We start from the raw sequence: 18,689 nt of genomic DNA on the forward strand, positions 1-18,689 counted from the left end.
TTTTTTTAAATTTATATTTAATATAAAAATAAGTATTTAATTTGGATATGAAAAGTTTATATAATTAAATTAAATTGCCTCCTGAAAAAATTACATGTCTAGCTGATGAGATAGAGGTACATGTGTTTTTAAGATCCACTTTTCCTTTTTTCAGCTAAAGAAAGTCAGTTGAGGAAAAATATAAGATACTTCAGGGATGCCATTCTTAAAATATTAACAGCACTTTATTTACTACAGCACCACCCTTAGCAGTACTGTAATAAAAGCTCTGTGTTTCCATTCTTTATCCTGACTTCAAAAATGTTATGTACAGCACTCCTAACACTGCAGTGTGGTTTAAAATTTAGCTTGGAAATGAAACCTAAGAGAGAGGAAAGTTGCTCATTTTGTTTGTTTGTCTGTTTTACTCTTTAGGTACTAAAGGACAGCTATTCAGCAGGAATTGACACCTGTGTCGGGACAGTTTGCAGCTCCCTCCCGGAGGGCATTTTTGGGTTCCTCAATGAACAGAAGCCAGATCAACCCCTCCAAAATAGTTTTATGGGGTTTTTTTTTGTTGATTTTTTTTTTCAAGGGAGCAATTGGAGGCATTGGAGATTTTCAGAACTAGACAAAATAAAATCCTAAGCAATGCCTGATCTGATGTTGTTGGTTTTGTGTGGGGGAGGACTCTGAACCAGATGACCCTCAAAGGTCCCTTCCAAACTGTGTTCTTCTATGTTACAGGTACACAAACTACATGGGAAGAGGCTGCATTTGGAAAGGGCTGAAGTTTTCATTTCTATCTTAAGCTACTGCTTTTTTTTATTTTGATCTTTTTTAATGCAGTTAGCCAGTATCTCTTTAATGAGAGAACTTAGGTGCCATTTTTTCTTCTGCAAAAGGGCAATTTTAGTGGCAAGGTTTATGGTACTTCTATAATAAACTCCTATTAAAGCCTTTTTTTTGTTAGTTTGCTTGCTTTTTGGTTGGGTTTTTTTTAAACCTAAATAGGCTGTAAAATACAACTTTGCACAAGAATAAAAGCTTTGAGTAGTTTGATTGAAAGAATTAATAACTGTTATTTCCTAAATGGAGACATTTGATTTGGAATGCTTGTAAAATACTTGGCTTTTCTACAGCGCCTAAAATCCAAGATTCTGAAAGTGTTTGCTGACATTTCTTTCTCTCTTCAAATACTTCTGTAACAAGGGTGAGAAGTGAGGTTAAGAGAGACTCAAAATGCACCAGCGAGAGACTCCATGACATTTCCAGCCTCCTATTCTTCTGCTGCAGCCACTCGAATTATTCCCAGACTCCAGTTCAACACCTGCACTGGTATGATAAACCTTGGGAGCTCCTGTAGTCAATCAAGTTAATGACATGCACTTTAACTAAGCCACCAAGGCTATGAAGGAGCAGCTAGTTTACAGATGCAACAATTCAGGCAGGTTTATAAGGTCCCTAAATGTATATTTACAAGATAAACAATAATAGACTCATCACACAGCACACAGAGAAAGCAACCAGCCATTCCGGAGACTTAGTGCAACTCCAGCTGACAGCACCAGTTGCAGATGGGCCGTTTTTGCCATTATGGGCCATTTTTGCCATTAAGCCAACCTTGATGCCAGGTCTGTGCCAGTAAATCTGATCACTCTGAATGCTGTTCTGCATTAGCATTGCACCTGAGCCAACGCTGCTTCCCGGGCAGATCAGATCGCATCAGATCACATCACATCACTCTTCATGTCAATCTGCACTATCACTGCTTGCCCAGCTCTGCTCAGGGCGCAGATAAAACCCAGGGCAAACATGTTAATAGATAAGATAAGGTGAAACGGCAGCACAGGAATTCCCACTGTCATTGTTCCAAAAGCCAGTCCTCCTGCAAAGCAGGACAGTTTGTTTAATCTCCTGGCAGTGTCTTAGTGAGATGTGAGCCTGAGCTCCTCAACTTCACTTTGAGCTGCCACTACAGGCTGCATCCTCTGCCAGGCTGTTTCCTAAGGACTTTTCTGTGCCTGTTGATGTATTCTGGAGGGAATTAACTAATTTGAGAGCCAACATGATAGATGAGAGCATTTTTTCACTTTGGTTTCAATAAGGTCTTTAGCTGGGAGAGCTACCAGAATATACTTGAGTGAGCCTCAAAGACTTTTCATACCACAACACAAATTTTAAAACACCCAAACCAACCTGGAGTTACAAATGTGGATTTCACCTCAAGCCTCTCTATTTTCTTTCTTCCTTGACTTATTACTGTGCATTTATCCTCCTAACAGCTTCAGATATTTCACACATTGAGGATCTTGTACATCCAAACTCCATTTGCAGCTCTCTCTTGCACAAGGGTTCACTTTTTATACATTTATTCCTTCTTTCTTCTGTACTTGAAAGCTGCCTCAACACTCCAAAGAGCTCAGTGGAGTACTCAGAGCTAGACAGTCTCTCTCTGTAGAGATTCTCTAGGTGACACATAGTCATGTCAGCATGTATTGCTGTTAGTACCAGCACTAAATTATTCAAGGCCCACATGAAAATCTCTTTGGACACCAAGACATGCCTATGTCTTATGTTAAAAATATTCTTGAGGGCAAAAATTCTGTTTTTCATCTGCATAAATGATCCTCTGAAGCAGAATGCTTCTACCGCACCTGAAATCCTCAAGGTAAAAATTAAAGGTAAATATGCTTCCTGGAATACCAACCTGTCTTCTCAGGTCAAAAATGGCAAGTATAGAAATAAAAACAAAAATTAGGATCCTCTCCTTGCTCGCAGGCAGCCATGCAGTGACTATTGAGTCACAAGAGTCTTAAAGCAAAAAAAAAGAAACTATGAAAATGTGCAGAGGACTTTCTTTTCTTTTCTTTAGAATACCATCGAGCTCACAATTCTGCCGGACAAACTACACCCAGCCTAATGATTCAAAGACTAATTAGAACATTTACTTTACAGCCCATTTGCTGCAGCAACAATGAAGCATTATGTAGATACACTTCTTCCTGCGGGGGCCAGGAAGGACACACTGTTGACAGAATTTTAAATGAAAGGGAAAATGAAATTTCCATTAAACCCTCTCATAAGTAGATCAGCTTGCATTCATTCCTGTAAAGGCTCAGTAGTCCAGCCCTGATCAGCAAAATACTGAGCCCCTAAAGATTAAGAGTAAGCGATCTCAGCATTTTCAGTTTTTACAGTGCTCACATCTCTAAGTTAAGCACATAGTTAAATTATTTCAGAACAGAGCCTTGTACCCCATCTGTGACTCCAGCAGTTTGAATGGTATCCATTAGCCTGTGTATTCTGAGAAGAAAGGAAAAAGAAGCTAACTGCACTGCAATTTATGTTCCTTCTTTTCTCTTGCATTGTAGACAGAATTTCTTATCATTTCTCATTACCTGTAAAAAGGGGATAACTTGAAAGTTTAAGCTGTCCAACACAAACCTTTCAGTTCCTGTAATAGCTAAATTTTGTAAATGCTTCTGTTACACACAGGCTCACTCTGAAATTCAGAAGCTGCTGGAATTAGTACATTTTAATACTGCTTTTTAAACTAAATAACTAGCTTTCCTCATCCTTTCTTTTTTGACCACTGTATCACTAAAAGATCTACTGCACTAGAGGAGAGGTCTGGCACACAAAACCAGACCCTGCTTCTCTATCTGTCATTGCCTAATGACTGCTTTTATTTATCTTTGGATGAGCTGCACTCGTTAAACCTCTTAGATCTTCTCTTCTTCTGCATTGCCATTTGTGTGTGGATTAAGCACAGGGTGCTGGCTGTAATTTTTTTCCACATTTGGTTGGTCTAATGGCCCCATCAAGACTTGTGCTGCCGCAGCTGAGGAGGCACCATGGAAAGGGAATGAGGAGCTGGAGGGTAGAAGTCAGCATCTCCTTAAATCAGAGCTGCTGCTGCAAAGACAGTAAAGGATATCTTAGTGCTAAGCTGTAGAAAACAGGCAGGCTGCAAACAAGAATCATTTTTATGGGCCAGACCCTGCTGGTTTTACTCATGTTGGAAGTCCTGGTGTCATTAAATGTAACTGTATGTGTGAATTAAGAAAGCAGTGTTTGAATTTTTATTTATGTGGTCTCCTGTTCAATAACCCTGGATGGAAATGCATTTGTTAAGTTTTAAATGTGCTCCAGGTTTTATCATTACAAGAGTGGTACTGCCTTCACACAGCATTTCTGAAAAATAAATATACTGTCTGCCATAAACCCACTTGTCTTTTCATCTGAACTCCTCATTACTACATCTTCATATTTTTTAAATAGCAATGCAAATAGACAGGTTGGTGGTCATTACACACTATGTTTCTATATCTTCTTGAGCTTAATTTAAAACAGATACAATTCTGTCTTATGAAAACATTGGGGTTTGATGTTCTAAATAGACTTTTAGTGTAGATGCTTATTCTGACTCCATTATTTTCCCTTTCACCCTAAATAAAGTTTTCCCAGATCACTGTTGCTACTGCAGAGAAATAGATTTTCTATTTTGCCTTGAAAGAAATGTGAAAAAGGAAAATGCTGATGGCACAAGATGCAATTTGAATCCCATGATAGAAAACATAGCCTTAGCAGACAATGCACAGTAATAAATAATAGTATAGGAACACTGGGGTTTTTGTTATCAGAAGAGAAATGCAAGGCACACATTTTTAAACAAATAAATGTTTCCTTTTGCCCTTTTTTTGGTACTAAGAGAAAAGTGGTAGAAAGCAAGACAGTAGAGCTGAAAAATAACATGCCCTGTCTATCATTCAGCCAGTACAGAATTGGTTTTGTTTTTTAATAATGTGCATTGGTTCCACTGTTGTACAGACCACGAACAAAGGACGGGTGACAGATAGAGGTCAGGCACGATTACAACCACTCATTTTCCTCAAGGTGTCTTGGTACCCTTCACCGTTCTTTCCATTGTCATTATCCTGTGTGTGGAATAGCAAAGGGAGAGCTGTACATCTCACTCCTGTGAATGTGTTGGGCTGTTTGTTTTAGGCTTTGCCACAAGTAAATCAGATTTAGTAGGAGTGATTCACCAGGTAGATCTTCTTCCTTAACTATAATAGCACAATACAAGACTGTGGAGTTTCAGGGATGACAAAGCATACATTAAGTGCTATCCAAGAGGATAGTTCGTGTCATGTGCGACTACCAGAGCTTATTACATTGCTCTTGATGTAACAGGGTGAATTTAAAACTTTGTGAAGTGCTGCCTTGTGACTGGCAAACTACTTCTGACATGAAGCTGAAAGCTGCTGCTATTTGATGGCTCTTGGGTGACCTTTCAGAGGAGAAAAGATGGCCTCAGTCCAAGTTATAGCACACAGACATCCATATCACTACCAGGAGCAGCTTCCACTCTGAGGGAGAATGAGTTCAATCACTCTTGTGGGCAGGGATTCCCCAGTCAGACCCATCTTTCAGAACTGCTAATCACAGCTCTCATTCCCTTCCTTGGTATTACAGCTCAGAGCGTGAGCTCCACAGCTAATGCTGATTAGATGCACAGATGATGATGATGATGATGATGCACAGATCACTGGGCAATACCATTTTTCTCATCTGACTTCTTATGCAAATGATCATAGAGAAAAATCAGCTATTATTGCTTATGAGTATTATTGCCACCAAGTACAACAGAAAGTGAACACAAACAAACAGATTCATCTCAAACAGACTCACCATGTGCTGTAATCAGGTCTTTTGAAAAGGTCCACATTACCTCATTCAGAGTTGATTTGTAAGTCACACCATTTCAATGTCACAAACGGCCCAGTTAAATGTCAAAAGAGAGGAATATTAAAAGGAGTTTATGCTTGTGTAACAGAGAGCAGATAACTTCTTTGGCTGTCAGGGCCTGCCATATGTGAAATTACCTTTGTGGGCCAGAATGCAGCCACTAAATCTTTACCCACAAAACTCACAGAAAAGAAGGAACATCCTCCCATCCCTGGCCAGTCAATTAACAGAAATGTTTGTCTTGGTCTGTAAGAAAAATTCCTGTTTCTTTTTAATTCCTCTGTGAGTTTTGCAGACATTTTCCTTTTCCCAGACTTAGCTGGCACGCTCTGTGCTCTTCGATTGTCACCTGCCCCAGGTGGGGGCTACATTTCCACAGTACATTAGGTAGGGACTGCAAAGCATCTCTCCTCTGTATAATAGAAGTTATAATTCCCATTATTATTTTTAATGCACAGTTAACTGTAGAACATGGGAATATGCTGACAGCTCATGTCTAATCACCCCTGTTGCAGCAAAATATGCTTCGTTTACAATGAATATACACACCAGCTCTTTTGTTTCTAATTATCACCAACTATTTGCTGCCTCAGAAAGAGAATGAAATAAGCCATCTAAACTAAAAATTATTATATCCAGTGAAATTAACTCTCTTACAGCTGACTTTATTTATCTGAACATGAACAGGAAGGAATGTACAGGAGTGACACACCAGGAGAAGAGCTTACTCTGTGTCTTTTTAATGGAGTCAATAGCCAGTGTATATAGACTGGAAAATATGCAAAGGCACACAATGCAGGAAACTGTGAACAGTCTGCTTGGAAAGCACAGGCCAGCAGTGACCACTAGGTCATCTTATTAAAGATGAAAAATGGATTGGCTTTGAAATAAAAGCCAGTTACCTCCTATTTAATATCTTGATGTGGTTGCAGGAGCATAGAGGCAAAATACAAAAGCTAAAGCACAACTATAAATACACAAGAAAACAGCAACATGAGAATACGTTAGCAATAAATAGAAAGAGACAGTCTGGGTAAAGAAATCAAGTAACACAAATACTTTGTGCTGGTTTTATTCAAACCTAGACCCATTTGTGATTTACCTTTGAAGTCAGAGGGGCAGGCAAGTGTCTAACAACAGAAAAAGGCAACCGATAAAATAGCAAGCTCCCTAAAAGTCAGCCTGACTTGTTTCTAGGACAGGTTAATAGGCTTCTGAGCTGAGGATTAGTTTTAGATTAACCTCAGAAAAGCTTTTTACACAATCTCTTGTGATATTGTCAAAAATGAGCTAAGCTGGCACAATCTCGATGAAGTTATTGTACAAGTACTAAAAAATGTCTATAAAATTGTTGGGTAACTGCCAAAAGGAAACGATGTGTTGAGCAAAGCTCCTGCAAGAGCCTAAGCTGAGCTCAGTGCTATTCAGCATTTTTATGAATGATTTCAATGATGGAATAAAACACACAGTAATTAAATTTGCAGATAATATCAAGCTGGCAGGATGCATAGGGACTCTTGAGGACAGGATTAAAATTCAAAACTTATCTAAACAAACTGAAGGTACAAATAAGATACAATTCAGGGAAAACAAGTGCAATATACTGTACTTATGTAGAAATCATCAGTTGTGCACATACAGCACATGTAACACCTAATAACCCAATTAATTTGGAAAAAAAGATGTGGAGGATAAACAGTTACCAGCAGAACATGAGTCAGTATTTTTGCTAATAAACTTACCCTCCCACAAGGACATGCAATGAAGATGTCACAGGGAGATGTCACATTTGAATGAGCCCTCAGCAGGCCACAGCCTGAGGCTGGAGCACTGTAGGGAGTTTAATTCACCAAACTTCCAGGAAGAAACAAGTCAGCTGGACAGCTGAAAGTAGCAGGAACATCAAAGGTTTGAAAACACCTTCTCAGAGGAGAGGTTGAGAGAATTGGGTTTGTTCAACTCAGCCAAGACTCAAGGAGACACAACAACAGTCATCAAATAACAGATAAGTTTTGCAAGAGGTTACCCTTACTGCCCACTCTGTTAATATGTTTAAATTGCAGACAGGAGTGTTAAAGGACAAATTAGACAAACTTAGGAATGATTTCAGAGGGCTGAGGGATCTTTCAGAATCTTCCAATCCTGTCTGCTGCCCTTGTCCTGTCAATGTTACTTTTCAAACCTCTTGTAAAAGCATGCTTGTTCTGCCCATGATAATCTAAGAAAAATAACTAAAATTCTACTCTGATTATTTGCTTTAAAATTTATATTAAAGGGTAAATTTCACAGAGTTATTTTAGATGAACTTCAGAAAATGAGTCACCCTTAAGTTACCAAAAATCAGCCATCATTTTTAGGCTAAATGATGGTGCACAGGCCTAAAAAGGGAAATTATTGCAATTGCTGCAGTTATGCAATTGGAGCAATGGCATGTTTGAGGGAGTGAATGACAGATTCTAGATATTCTGATCGCTTTACCATCATCTATCTGCCCATTTTAACAGTTTACACAGACTATCAAAGGTACATTATGGAGGAAACTTAGACTAGAGCTTGTCCAGATAAAGTATTCACTAAACAGATGGTGGTGATAATGAAGCTTAGCAGGGTGAAAGGTAATTAACCTGCTCAAGTGCTCATGACAGGATCCTTGATACAACATCTAAGGGCCTGAAGGCAAAAAAGCAGAAATGAGCAGTAGCTTGAATTCTCAGGTGTGGGATGCCAGAAAGCTGGGCAGCATCAGGGGCTGTTTGCTCACCTGTACAGAGAGAGCTGCACTCACAAGAACACTTGGGGCTCATTCAGTCACTCAGAGGCTGGACAAGGTACAAATTTAGGTCTGGTCCTGAAAAACGGGATCAGAAACCATTCCTGGAGTGGCCAGCTGTGGCTCTTTGGTGACCAGCTGTACCTTGGGGTACCAAGAGCCCTGGAGCCCAGAGTGGCCACACACCACTAAGGCTGAGGAGCAGCCAACTCTGAACATCTCAGATCATCTTTCTCTCAGCAAAGTGTCAAGAAAGAAAACATTTGGATGGTTCAGTTAGCAGTGTGTTCAGTTTACTCTGCTCATTATTTTGAGCCTGCTGCCTTTTAACTACACGTTGGTAAAGTTAATTGAAGCATCTTTTTCACATTATTTTAAACAGACAAAAGAGAACTCACCTCACTATCGTTCATCTATTACGTTTTCCCATATTAATTTCCCCTTAGCACTGTCTTCAAATATCCTGACATTTACTTCTCTGGCAATTGTTTTGATATTTTTTCATCATTTCAGTTGCTCTCTTTAGGACCTTTTCTATTATTTCATGTGGTCTTTGAGATAGAATGCTGAGATTGAACACTTTAATACAGGCAAAGGTGTACTATGAATTCTTGTAACAATACTTGTTTTGTCTTAATACAATCTAACATCTCAATTTCTTTCTAGACTGCACTGAACTGCAGCCTTCTCAATGCTGTTCCCTGCAATGACCAAGTATTTTTCTCGAAGTTGTTACAGCTAATTTAGAATCTATCAGGCAGTATGATTAGTTCCAATTGTCCCTTCAGCATCAGTTACCATCAGCTGTCTACCCTGAAGCTCACCTGTCATTTACTGCTGAGTGCTCGATCACCATTTGATCCTTTGGCATTCCTCCTATCTCTTAGAGTTAACAAGGCCCATGTAATTTCACCTTGTCAGCAACAACAACAAAAAAAGTACTATTTATTGCCTATCCAGACAGTTTTCACAAGTTCCAGTATGGATCTTTGCATTGCTCAACTATTAATCTTTTTCTCAACTCCTTATTTCTCACCTTCTTAGAGCTCCCTAATCCGCAAGAGAACTTACTTCTTATACTGAGATAATTTTTTTTGAGTGACTTTATCCACATAAACTGTATTTACTATTGTAGCTACAAGATTTCCTGTCCTCAAGTAATGAAAGAATTCTAATAGTCTGCAAGGATAATGTTTTCTTTAACAGGAACTATTTTGATTCATTCTTTGATAACAGCTTTATCGAAATGATTCATAAAACCCCTTACCAGTATGATCTCTACATTTCTTGCAGGAACTAGTCAGAAGGCTAAGACTCACTCTCTCAAACCATTTGTACTCCCTCCTTCCACTCTTCCCTTTATCTATTTGCTTTATCTTTATGTTTGCCTTCCACTTAGATTTTCAACTATTTGAGGATAGCTTTTACTCTTTTTTATATTTGGAAAGTGTAGAGCACAGTGAGACTGGAGCGCATACATACAAGAACTACCTTGCAAAGACAATAGTGACATATTGCATGGAAAATGTTTCAAATAAAGTGATTTACTGCTTATCACATGCAAACAGACATTTCTATATCTTCTGCTCAGGTACTTCTCTGCTCAGTCCTGGTACTAATAAAAATAATTCTTTGCTTTCCCAGAGGTTTTCTTACATCAACACTGCACAGATCCAAAATAATGCCACTCTTAGATTAATTCTACTGGATGTACAAGAAATTAATCTGGAGACCTCTGTCTATGCAGTCGCCATCCTTAGCCTTCAGATGGTATCAGTTCAGACAATGATTTTTCTTATCTCCACTTTGGAGTAAGTTTTCTCCTTTTCCTGAGAAGCAGTTCAGTATAAAAAGTAAGGAAATTCCATCACCTTGGTACAAGCCTCCTAACTGTCAACAAAGTAAACTGCTTGTTTGCAAAAGTAAATGATGCTTTCATTATTTTTACCAAATAAAATGGTATTTACACACTAATTAGTGGCAAATAACTGACTGGGGCAGATGGTGACCATCCCCTGTGTGACTGTGCTGTAGCAGGAGGAAGAGCAAAGACGAATGCGACAGAGCAGATGTCCAGCATGCACGTGGAAGATGACAGACAAATGAGTCACACCCAAGGATCCCATTTCCTCTTGCACAAATGGATTTGTCAAAGGCAGGAGTGTGAGGTTGAACAGCAATTGTGACATCTCATAAGAAGAAAAGATGGAGGTCAGCTTGTTGACAGAGGAGAGATTCCAGGAGAGTTCCCAAAGAAGCTGCATCTTCCCCAGGTTCAGGGAATGGTATGACTAAAGGAAAACCTTAAAGCAAGCTTCGTGTGTCATGGCTCCTGCAAAGAGCTTCAACTGGAGCAAACACTACACTTTAAATGGGGCTATACAGTCATTGCTCTTGGAGAAAACAGAGCTGCAAGGTCTGAGATTACGACAGATTTACCTGGGTACACACCAGGAGAGAGGGAGAGAAAACTGTATGTTCCTTCCTCAAGAGAAATGGTAGGAAGAGGCTACCTCAGAGAATGGCAGATTGGAGACAGGGCTCAACAACCTGGTGACCATCATAAGCAGGAACACCTTGCTGGGTAAGTGCAGATCTGACCCCTCTGAACCCTCTTACCAAAACCCATTTGCCCACCACCCACACAGCTTCTTGTTTATGTCACTGTCAAACTCACCAACTCTGCAGCAGGAAACCTAAACATCCCCTCTGCCTTAACAAGAGGCCCCATCTCACTCTGGTTGAACCACACAGATCAGGCCTGGGAAGGGCTAAACACTGAGCAGACCAAGCCAGCAGCTATCCAAGCTTTCCTTTTCATAAACAGTCTATGGATTAATTAAGAATGTCCAGAAATATTGTCTCCTCTGTATAAAGTCTACACTGGAACTAGAAACAGCAAATATTCAAATAGTTTTAAAATCTTTTTTTTTGCTGGTATATTTTTACTTTAGGTTCTTTTCTATGATGCTACAAAAAAAATATCCACAATCAGAGCCGGCAGTCAGCTTCCCTCCTGGGGCACTGGAGGCTGGTAGTGCAGCTGACTGTTATCATGTCAGGAGCAGACAAGGAACTCTGCTCTGCAGTGACAGTGATGAAATCTATTGTTCAGTCCACAGCCAAGATGAATCACTCTCCTTTTCATTTCTTAGTGTCTGCAGACGTTTTAAGTTTTATACGTTAGGTTATTGTGGAAGGAAAAAAGAAAATACCACTGAAGAAGAAATTAAGCAAGACCTAATGAAATGAGTCCATCTCATGATAGTGGGATTTGGCACATTCAGCATAGTCTTAACCTCTAAAGCACCCTTACCAACAGACTTGTTCAAAACACGGGAATAAGTGGGTACAAATAAAGAAGACATTGAGATTGTAGGTAATCAGTTCTACCAAAGATCCCTAAAATATTTGAGCACAATGGTTTCTTGTAAAAATGTCAGAATTAAGTGAATTTAAGAAAAGCAACCCAAACAATCAAACAAGCAAAGATAAAAATACGCACCATTACATCCATTGATATATGACTGACAGATTGTTTATGATCATACCATAAACACTGGAATCTGGGCGTGAAAATGACCTTGAGAGGTTGTGTAACCACCCCAATTCCTATCTGATACCAGTGTGTAGCACTTAGCATTCACAGGTGTAGAAAAACTTAACTACAATTTATGGAAACACAGGTTTCCACACAATATTTCATATACTTTTCAGATTATCTTGTATTTCAGTATCTAATGAAACATCATACTATTCTTCTGCACATAAAATTAATGGCAAGTTGGCAATAATGGTTTCACAAGGTAAATATTTAAGATGTATCCACTAAGAAAAGCTCACAAGTCATAATTCATGTAAAATCAAAAAGCTCTCTGAAATAATTTCAACACAACCTTCATTTTAATGCAGGATAAGTGTATGCAAGCTCTCTTCTTACCTGTATTGTTCGTTTCACAAAAGGCTAAGTTGAAAGACACCTAGAAATGCTCACAAGATGCCAAAGCCAAAAGTGATGTGGCATTTTCTTTCTAAACTTCTGTTTTCAGAAACAGCAGCTTTGAAGTTCACCTTCTGGGAAGGATTGCTCTTACTTATTCTCAACGTAGAGAGAAAGGACTTTTGAGAAAATTTTAAGGAAAGCCATGACCATATGTTTGAGTTAGCACATGTAGAAAGCCTAACATGCAGTTAACAATGTGCTTCCATGTGTGCTTCCATCAGATCAAGGATGCTCATGCACCTGCCCTTGCTCTCCCTTGTCTACCCATACCCATGGCAGGAAGGGAGACACAAAATGCAGCTCACAATCCTTCCTTATTATAAGATTCTGGGTTTTCAAGCCAATGATATAACCTTGAAATCATGTACACACTGTGTATTATAAATAAATTTGAGCTGGAGCTCAGGCTGCAGCATGCACTTGATACACAGCATGCACATTCTTTGTCTCAGCTGGACAGAGGAAGATCAAACAGGATCTTACATTAAAGAGACACCCACCTTAGTGCTTATTGATTTCAATAGAAATAATATTCACCTGTTATGCAGAGCTTCACTGGTAGATTTGAAAACATTTTATAAAAGAAGTCAATAATATTATCACCATATTATAGCTGTGAAATTTGAAGTAAAGGGAGGTAAAGTGCTTTGTCAAGTCTCCAAAAAAAAAAACCAACCGACTGAAGGAAAGTTACATGAAGTCCAGCAAAAGGACTGTGTTAAGAGCAGGGCAGGACACTACAAATGCATTTTATGGAAAAGAGGTGCTAACAGAACACAAGAAAAAGAAAAGAGAAGAGAAAGGTTAATGTAGAGACGAGGATCATACAAAAGAAGAATCTTGACAGGGAGATCTGGAGCAGCACAGTAGATGGGAGCAGATGCTGAAGGAATTATCAGAGCCAGTGCAAAGCAGAGACAAGCAGGGTGTGAGAAAGAAAAATATAGAACGGAGCTCTTTGGTATGGACCATAAAGGGTCCTGAAAGGCCAGAAAAGAAAAGGCTGTAGCAGTCCAGATAAAACCAATGATATGTGTTGGCAAGAGAGGGTTGAAGCTGTGCTCAGGTGGTTTCTGACCCGAGTAACTTGAGGTTGAAGGGTTTTTTAACTTCAAGCTGCAATTCACACTGCATCTTTGCTAAGTCTGAAACAAAGGAGTCTATTTGCTTTTCATGTTTCTCCTCTGCTCTACTTGGATTTTTTTCCAGAGCAGTTTTCTCTTTTCTGCTGATTTATTCTCTCTCCCATTACATTTTTCCCCCTATGCTGATCTTTACTATCAGTTCCCAGATTTTGTGAAAGTACCTCCTCCCTGGATAGTACAGGGCTTTTTATTTAAATGGATTTAAGCTTTAGTTTCACTGTAAGAAATTTCTCTTCTCTTCTGCATTGCCACGACCAACACTGCTGCCCTTTACCTCAATCAACATGATAATGGCATTTGTACTGGTATGCTATCCAGCCTTGATGTCAGAAGACTTTGTGGAGAAAAACAGAGTGACAGAGAATTAATCCATTTCAGATGCAAAAACATCAGGAAATTTTCTGTCACTCCCTCACTGAACACGCCTGTGCGTTTCATAGAACAAACTATATCACTTTGGAAAGGGGCTCAGTATGAGAATAATGCCCTTGCATAGAAGGAGGTTTATTCATATTTGGGCATTTCTTCACTGCTGGAAAGCAGTATGTAGGTGTAAGATCATGTAACTGCAGCTGCAGTGGTAGAATGCAGTAATTTACCTATTTAAGCTTGTGTGTTTGCATGTATGTGGTACATCCCCTCCATCAGTACAAAACCACATGAATTTTACACCTTAACACTTGTACAAATACAAGTCCAAAACTCTGAATCATCTATGATTCAGAATTATCAAAGTCCTCTTCCTCTTGCTTGAGGCTACAAATATGAGTTGACTTTATCACAGTTTCCTAGAGAGGATATGAAATACAACTTCACCATTTTGTCCTTCTCTCTCCTGTCCACGTGCAGATAACCCAAAGTCTCTTTATTGATGGCACTAAGGACATTTCATGGCACAGTTCATGAGTTGACTTTTACAGGCTCTACTGAGTTTTGCAGTATGTGACACTGAGTCTCTTCTTAACTCTTACAAGCTTTTGGAAACAGCTTTTCTAAGCCACAGATCTCTTGGTTTTCTCCAATGCACACTTTAGGAATAAGAATCCAAAACTAGTAGGATGCTAAATTTGTTTTCATAGCATTTAATATTTCATACTTATCCCATTTTTTGAAGCTCAGTCTGACTGGAATTTAGGAATAAAAGTTAAGTATTGCTAGTGTATATAAAATATTGTGTATTTTTGAGAATATGCTGCTTTTTCTGGTGTTTAAGCATTATTGATATTTTTCTGATTAATATCTTCTGAGACCTTCTCAATTTCCCTTAAACAGTCTTGGATATTGCTCAAGTATAAGCAATTCATCTCATTACTTCCTTGTTGGTGTCAGGGAGTGCTTCTTCCTAATGACCATCCACATATGCTACATTTATTAATTTGTTTTGGTCACAAATGAATTAATGCAATTGTAAATGGATACTGATAGCCCTCTGCAACACAATCTTACAAGCAACCTTTCTTGAGGAAAAAAAAAACGTAAAAGGAAAATCTTTACTCCAAAACTGGAACTCCAAAAGTTTCATCTTTTGAATGAAAGAATCACTGAGAACTTAAATATGTCTGTCACCAGGCACAAGGATAGTTGAGCAACACATTGTTGCATATGATTCCTGAAGTGATTAAAGAACCATGGCTCCCCACTTAAAACATCTGGTTTCTGTTTTCCACATTTCTGGACTGGCATTCCTGCTAAGCTCCAGGCTAGCTCAGCCCATGTCAGGTCAACTGATTCACTAGTGAAACCTCAAAACCTTTCTGCACCATATTTTTAAAATTATATCAGTGTGGCTGAATAATGAAACAGGAACAGAAAACAGTAAATTCCTACATCTAAATATTTTGATTTCCAAAGAATCACAACATCAAAATCAGATCTTTTTCAATTTGACTGTTGAAATGGTCCATTGTGATTTTTTGTTCATCTTGAAAGTGCTTGAGCTACTTTCAAATGAAGCACTGTGGCTCAAATAAAAAGATTAAGACTTAGACAAATGTTTTCACAATGCATGTATCTTCTGAGTTCCCAAGATATAAAAGGAGATTAAAAAAAAAAAAAAACACAGCATAATTTAAACTTAAATAATTATATCAAATCTTTGACTCATCATGTGAGGAAATACCAATACTTCAGGAAAGTACATGTGACAAAATCAAGAACCTTCTTAAAATTCAAATGAAGAAAATAATATCAAGGCATTGCCAAAAAAAAATGTCACTTGCAATTTTTTATATCAAGTCCTCAAAATGGGCACCCAGACAATATCTATAGCTGAGGGTAATGAGCAGGAACGAACAGCACAACTTCCAAAATACTGTTTTGCCTTTACAGCTGTTCATGTATTCCATTCTTACCAGCACCACACATTTCTGACATACACATAAATAACCATTAAAGAAGCCTAATGAATGGTGCAGCGTGGACTGCTTTCTTTTGGGCATGTTTCACAACCAGCTCACCAAAGGCACATCAGAAATTAGGCTTTACTCATATAATGATTTATTTAAAGAGCAAGGTAGGAAAGATTGCCAGCTACATCTGCTCATTAACAGGCTGAAACACCCTCTGTTGGTTATCAATGCCTTTTCTCTCAAGAAATCCCAGGAGGCATTTCCTAGTGTGTTTGTTTTCTACTTCATGTGTGTGTCTCTCTCCATTGTAAAACCACTGTGCAATATGCATGGATGTTTGCTGTACATTAATACCAGTATTTCCAGACTGAAGGAATTAGTGAATCTCAAAATAACGCACACAAGAATGTATCTCTTCAGTTGTACCATTCTAAAAATAAGAAGGATCATAGCTTGTAAATGGAGTCTTGCCCCCTCAGGGCTGTGAGGATCAGGAAAAGAGCATTTTTTTAATATCAAAACCAGTATTTTTAATGGAGGCATTTATATGCAGGTCTAAAAACACATCTCTACAGAGGACTTGCAGTAAGGATATGTCTCACTGAGTCTGCAGTGCATAACAAAGCATGGGGAGAACGCCACACATTGAAATGCTGTGCAAATCCAAGGCATCCAAAAATCACTCCCTCATTGAATCAGTTCAACTGATACATTTGAAACAACTCACATTCTAAACTAACCCACACTTTTAAAAAGCATTTTTTTTCATTTAACCTCTTTCTTAAGGTTTCCTCTTTAGACATTAAGAACCTGTATTTACAGTCAAATTATTACGTATGTGACATTTTAAAAGAAACAGAAAAGGTCTTTGGAATAATGCTTGTGTTTTTTACTTAGCAAATGGAAGATACAGGCTGAAGACACAAACTTATTGTGAAATTTCTTCTATATATAAATCACAGAAGAGTAAAAGGAAGTCATTCATTCAGCTGTATTATTAATACTTACCTCTAAGCCTAAAAGAGCTCACATTATGCCTGTCAAAATCCTGAAAATTATTCTTTTTCATGTCTTCAAATATCATGCGATGGATTTAAATCCATTAAAAGAAGATTTGACTTCAGATCCATAGCATTATATTCAAGTCATCCAGGGATATTTGAAAATTTAAGTCTGTAGTACCTTCACAACTGATTACTTTAATGGCATTTAAGATAATACACACCAACTGTTTGGAATTACCTGTCTACATCAGTGTCACATCAAACTAGTCTTTCTGCCTACATCAAGATTTTGTGGCTCTATATGGGAATCACGGTGTTATTCCTGTCATTCACACTTTTAGTGCTGTGCTGTTATTCACTGCTTAAGCTAATGAATAAATAATAGCTATTTTCCATATTTTTGTTAAATTAAACTTTACTTCAGTTGGTCTTTTCTGTTTTTTCACTTCCACTGGGAGGAGAAGGGATTTACAGGTAGGTATGTCTCCTGAATTTAAACTTAGCAGTAAGTATCTCTCTTCCTAAGCAAAGGAGTGTATTAAGCCAACCCCAGCAGTGCATGCAAGCAAAAGCAGAGGCTGCTTGACTTCTCTCTTCATCCCAGCCCAAGCCTGTTTGATGGCTACAAAGGAAATATCCCAGTAAAAAGGATCAGAGAGACACTCAGGAGCCAGAATCCCATAAATGCTGATTGTGTGGCAGATCCTCACATTTTATTTATTCACCCCGCTGTAAATTCCCTTTCCTATGTCTAGATGCTAAATACTCACCCGAAGAGGCTGGGAAGGAGCACAGCCTGTGTCTTCCTCCCAGCTTCCCAAATCCCAACACACGTGCAGACCCTGACCCTCTCCAGTCCAGCAAGAGAAAGCCTGACGGGCGTCCCTGTGGATTTGCTTCCGTGGCCTCTTGGAGACAGCACCAGTAACAGAATGGAAAAATGGGAGACAGGAGGGAGAAGTGTCACACAGGGGCAGCACTAAGGGTGAAACCTCCCAGCAGCTTCAGCCTTTGTGTGCCATATTCCCATATTGTACAGGTAGGAACTCCCTGCCCAGAGTATGGCTTTTTCCAAAGGTTTCTCAGGAGGACTCCTAAGCTAGAGCTGTCTGCATGTTCCAGCTAAATTCAGTAATCAGATATCTGGTAAATCTCTACCACTTCTACAGAAAATAAGAACTGGAAAAAATCTTCAAACTGGATAGACCCAATGAGAATTAGCCAAAAGCACCACCAGAGAGGGAACAGACAAGGAGAGATCCTTGCCCTGCAGTCTGTCAGAGAGCACCTCCTGTTGTGTTATTAAAAAGCCTGCTAGTGCTACAATTTATATAGCTTTGCCTTTATCCAAGATTAATAATGCAATTTTGTGTTACATCCAGATTCTATGATTACAGTGAATATTCTCAGGTGCTACTTGGACTTTGCTTCCATGAGTTCAGCTCCAAGCATCACCTTGACTTCTATGGCTGCAACTAGGAACTACTGTGGCTACAAGAGATCACCTGGGCGAATCCCAGCTTGAGACTGTAGCTCTTGATGCTGCTTAGCCATGTCTAGCCTTTCAGTTTTAAAATGCATTGCAAGGGTGTTTATGACACGACAGTTTGTCATCCAGGAGTTTCCAGACCTCCTCCTGCCTTTCCATCTGGCTTTTGGGTTGGCTGGTAGAATATCAGGAGTGTA

General features: G+C 38.9%; 1 protein-coding gene across 1 annotated transcript in view; it reads right to left on the reverse strand.

Moving 5' to 3' along the window:
- The window catches only part of THSD7B (thrombospondin type 1 domain containing 7B), a 378,906-nt gene extending 360,459 nt beyond the window's left edge, over nucleotides 1–18,447 (reverse strand). The window contains exon 1 of the mRNA XM_068195171.1: nucleotides 17,774–18,447. The gene's annotated coding sequence lies outside the window, so the exon portion shown is untranslated. The remainder of the gene's footprint in view (nucleotides 1–17,773) is intronic.
- Between the last annotated feature and the right edge of the window lie 242 nt (nucleotides 18,448–18,689).

Source organism: Anomalospiza imberbis, chromosome 7 (genome assembly GCF_031753505.1).
Source record: "Anomalospiza imberbis isolate Cuckoo-Finch-1a 21T00152 chromosome 7, ASM3175350v1, whole genome shotgun sequence".
Classification (NCBI taxonomy): Eukaryota; Metazoa; Chordata; class Aves; order Passeriformes; family Viduidae; genus Anomalospiza; species Anomalospiza imberbis.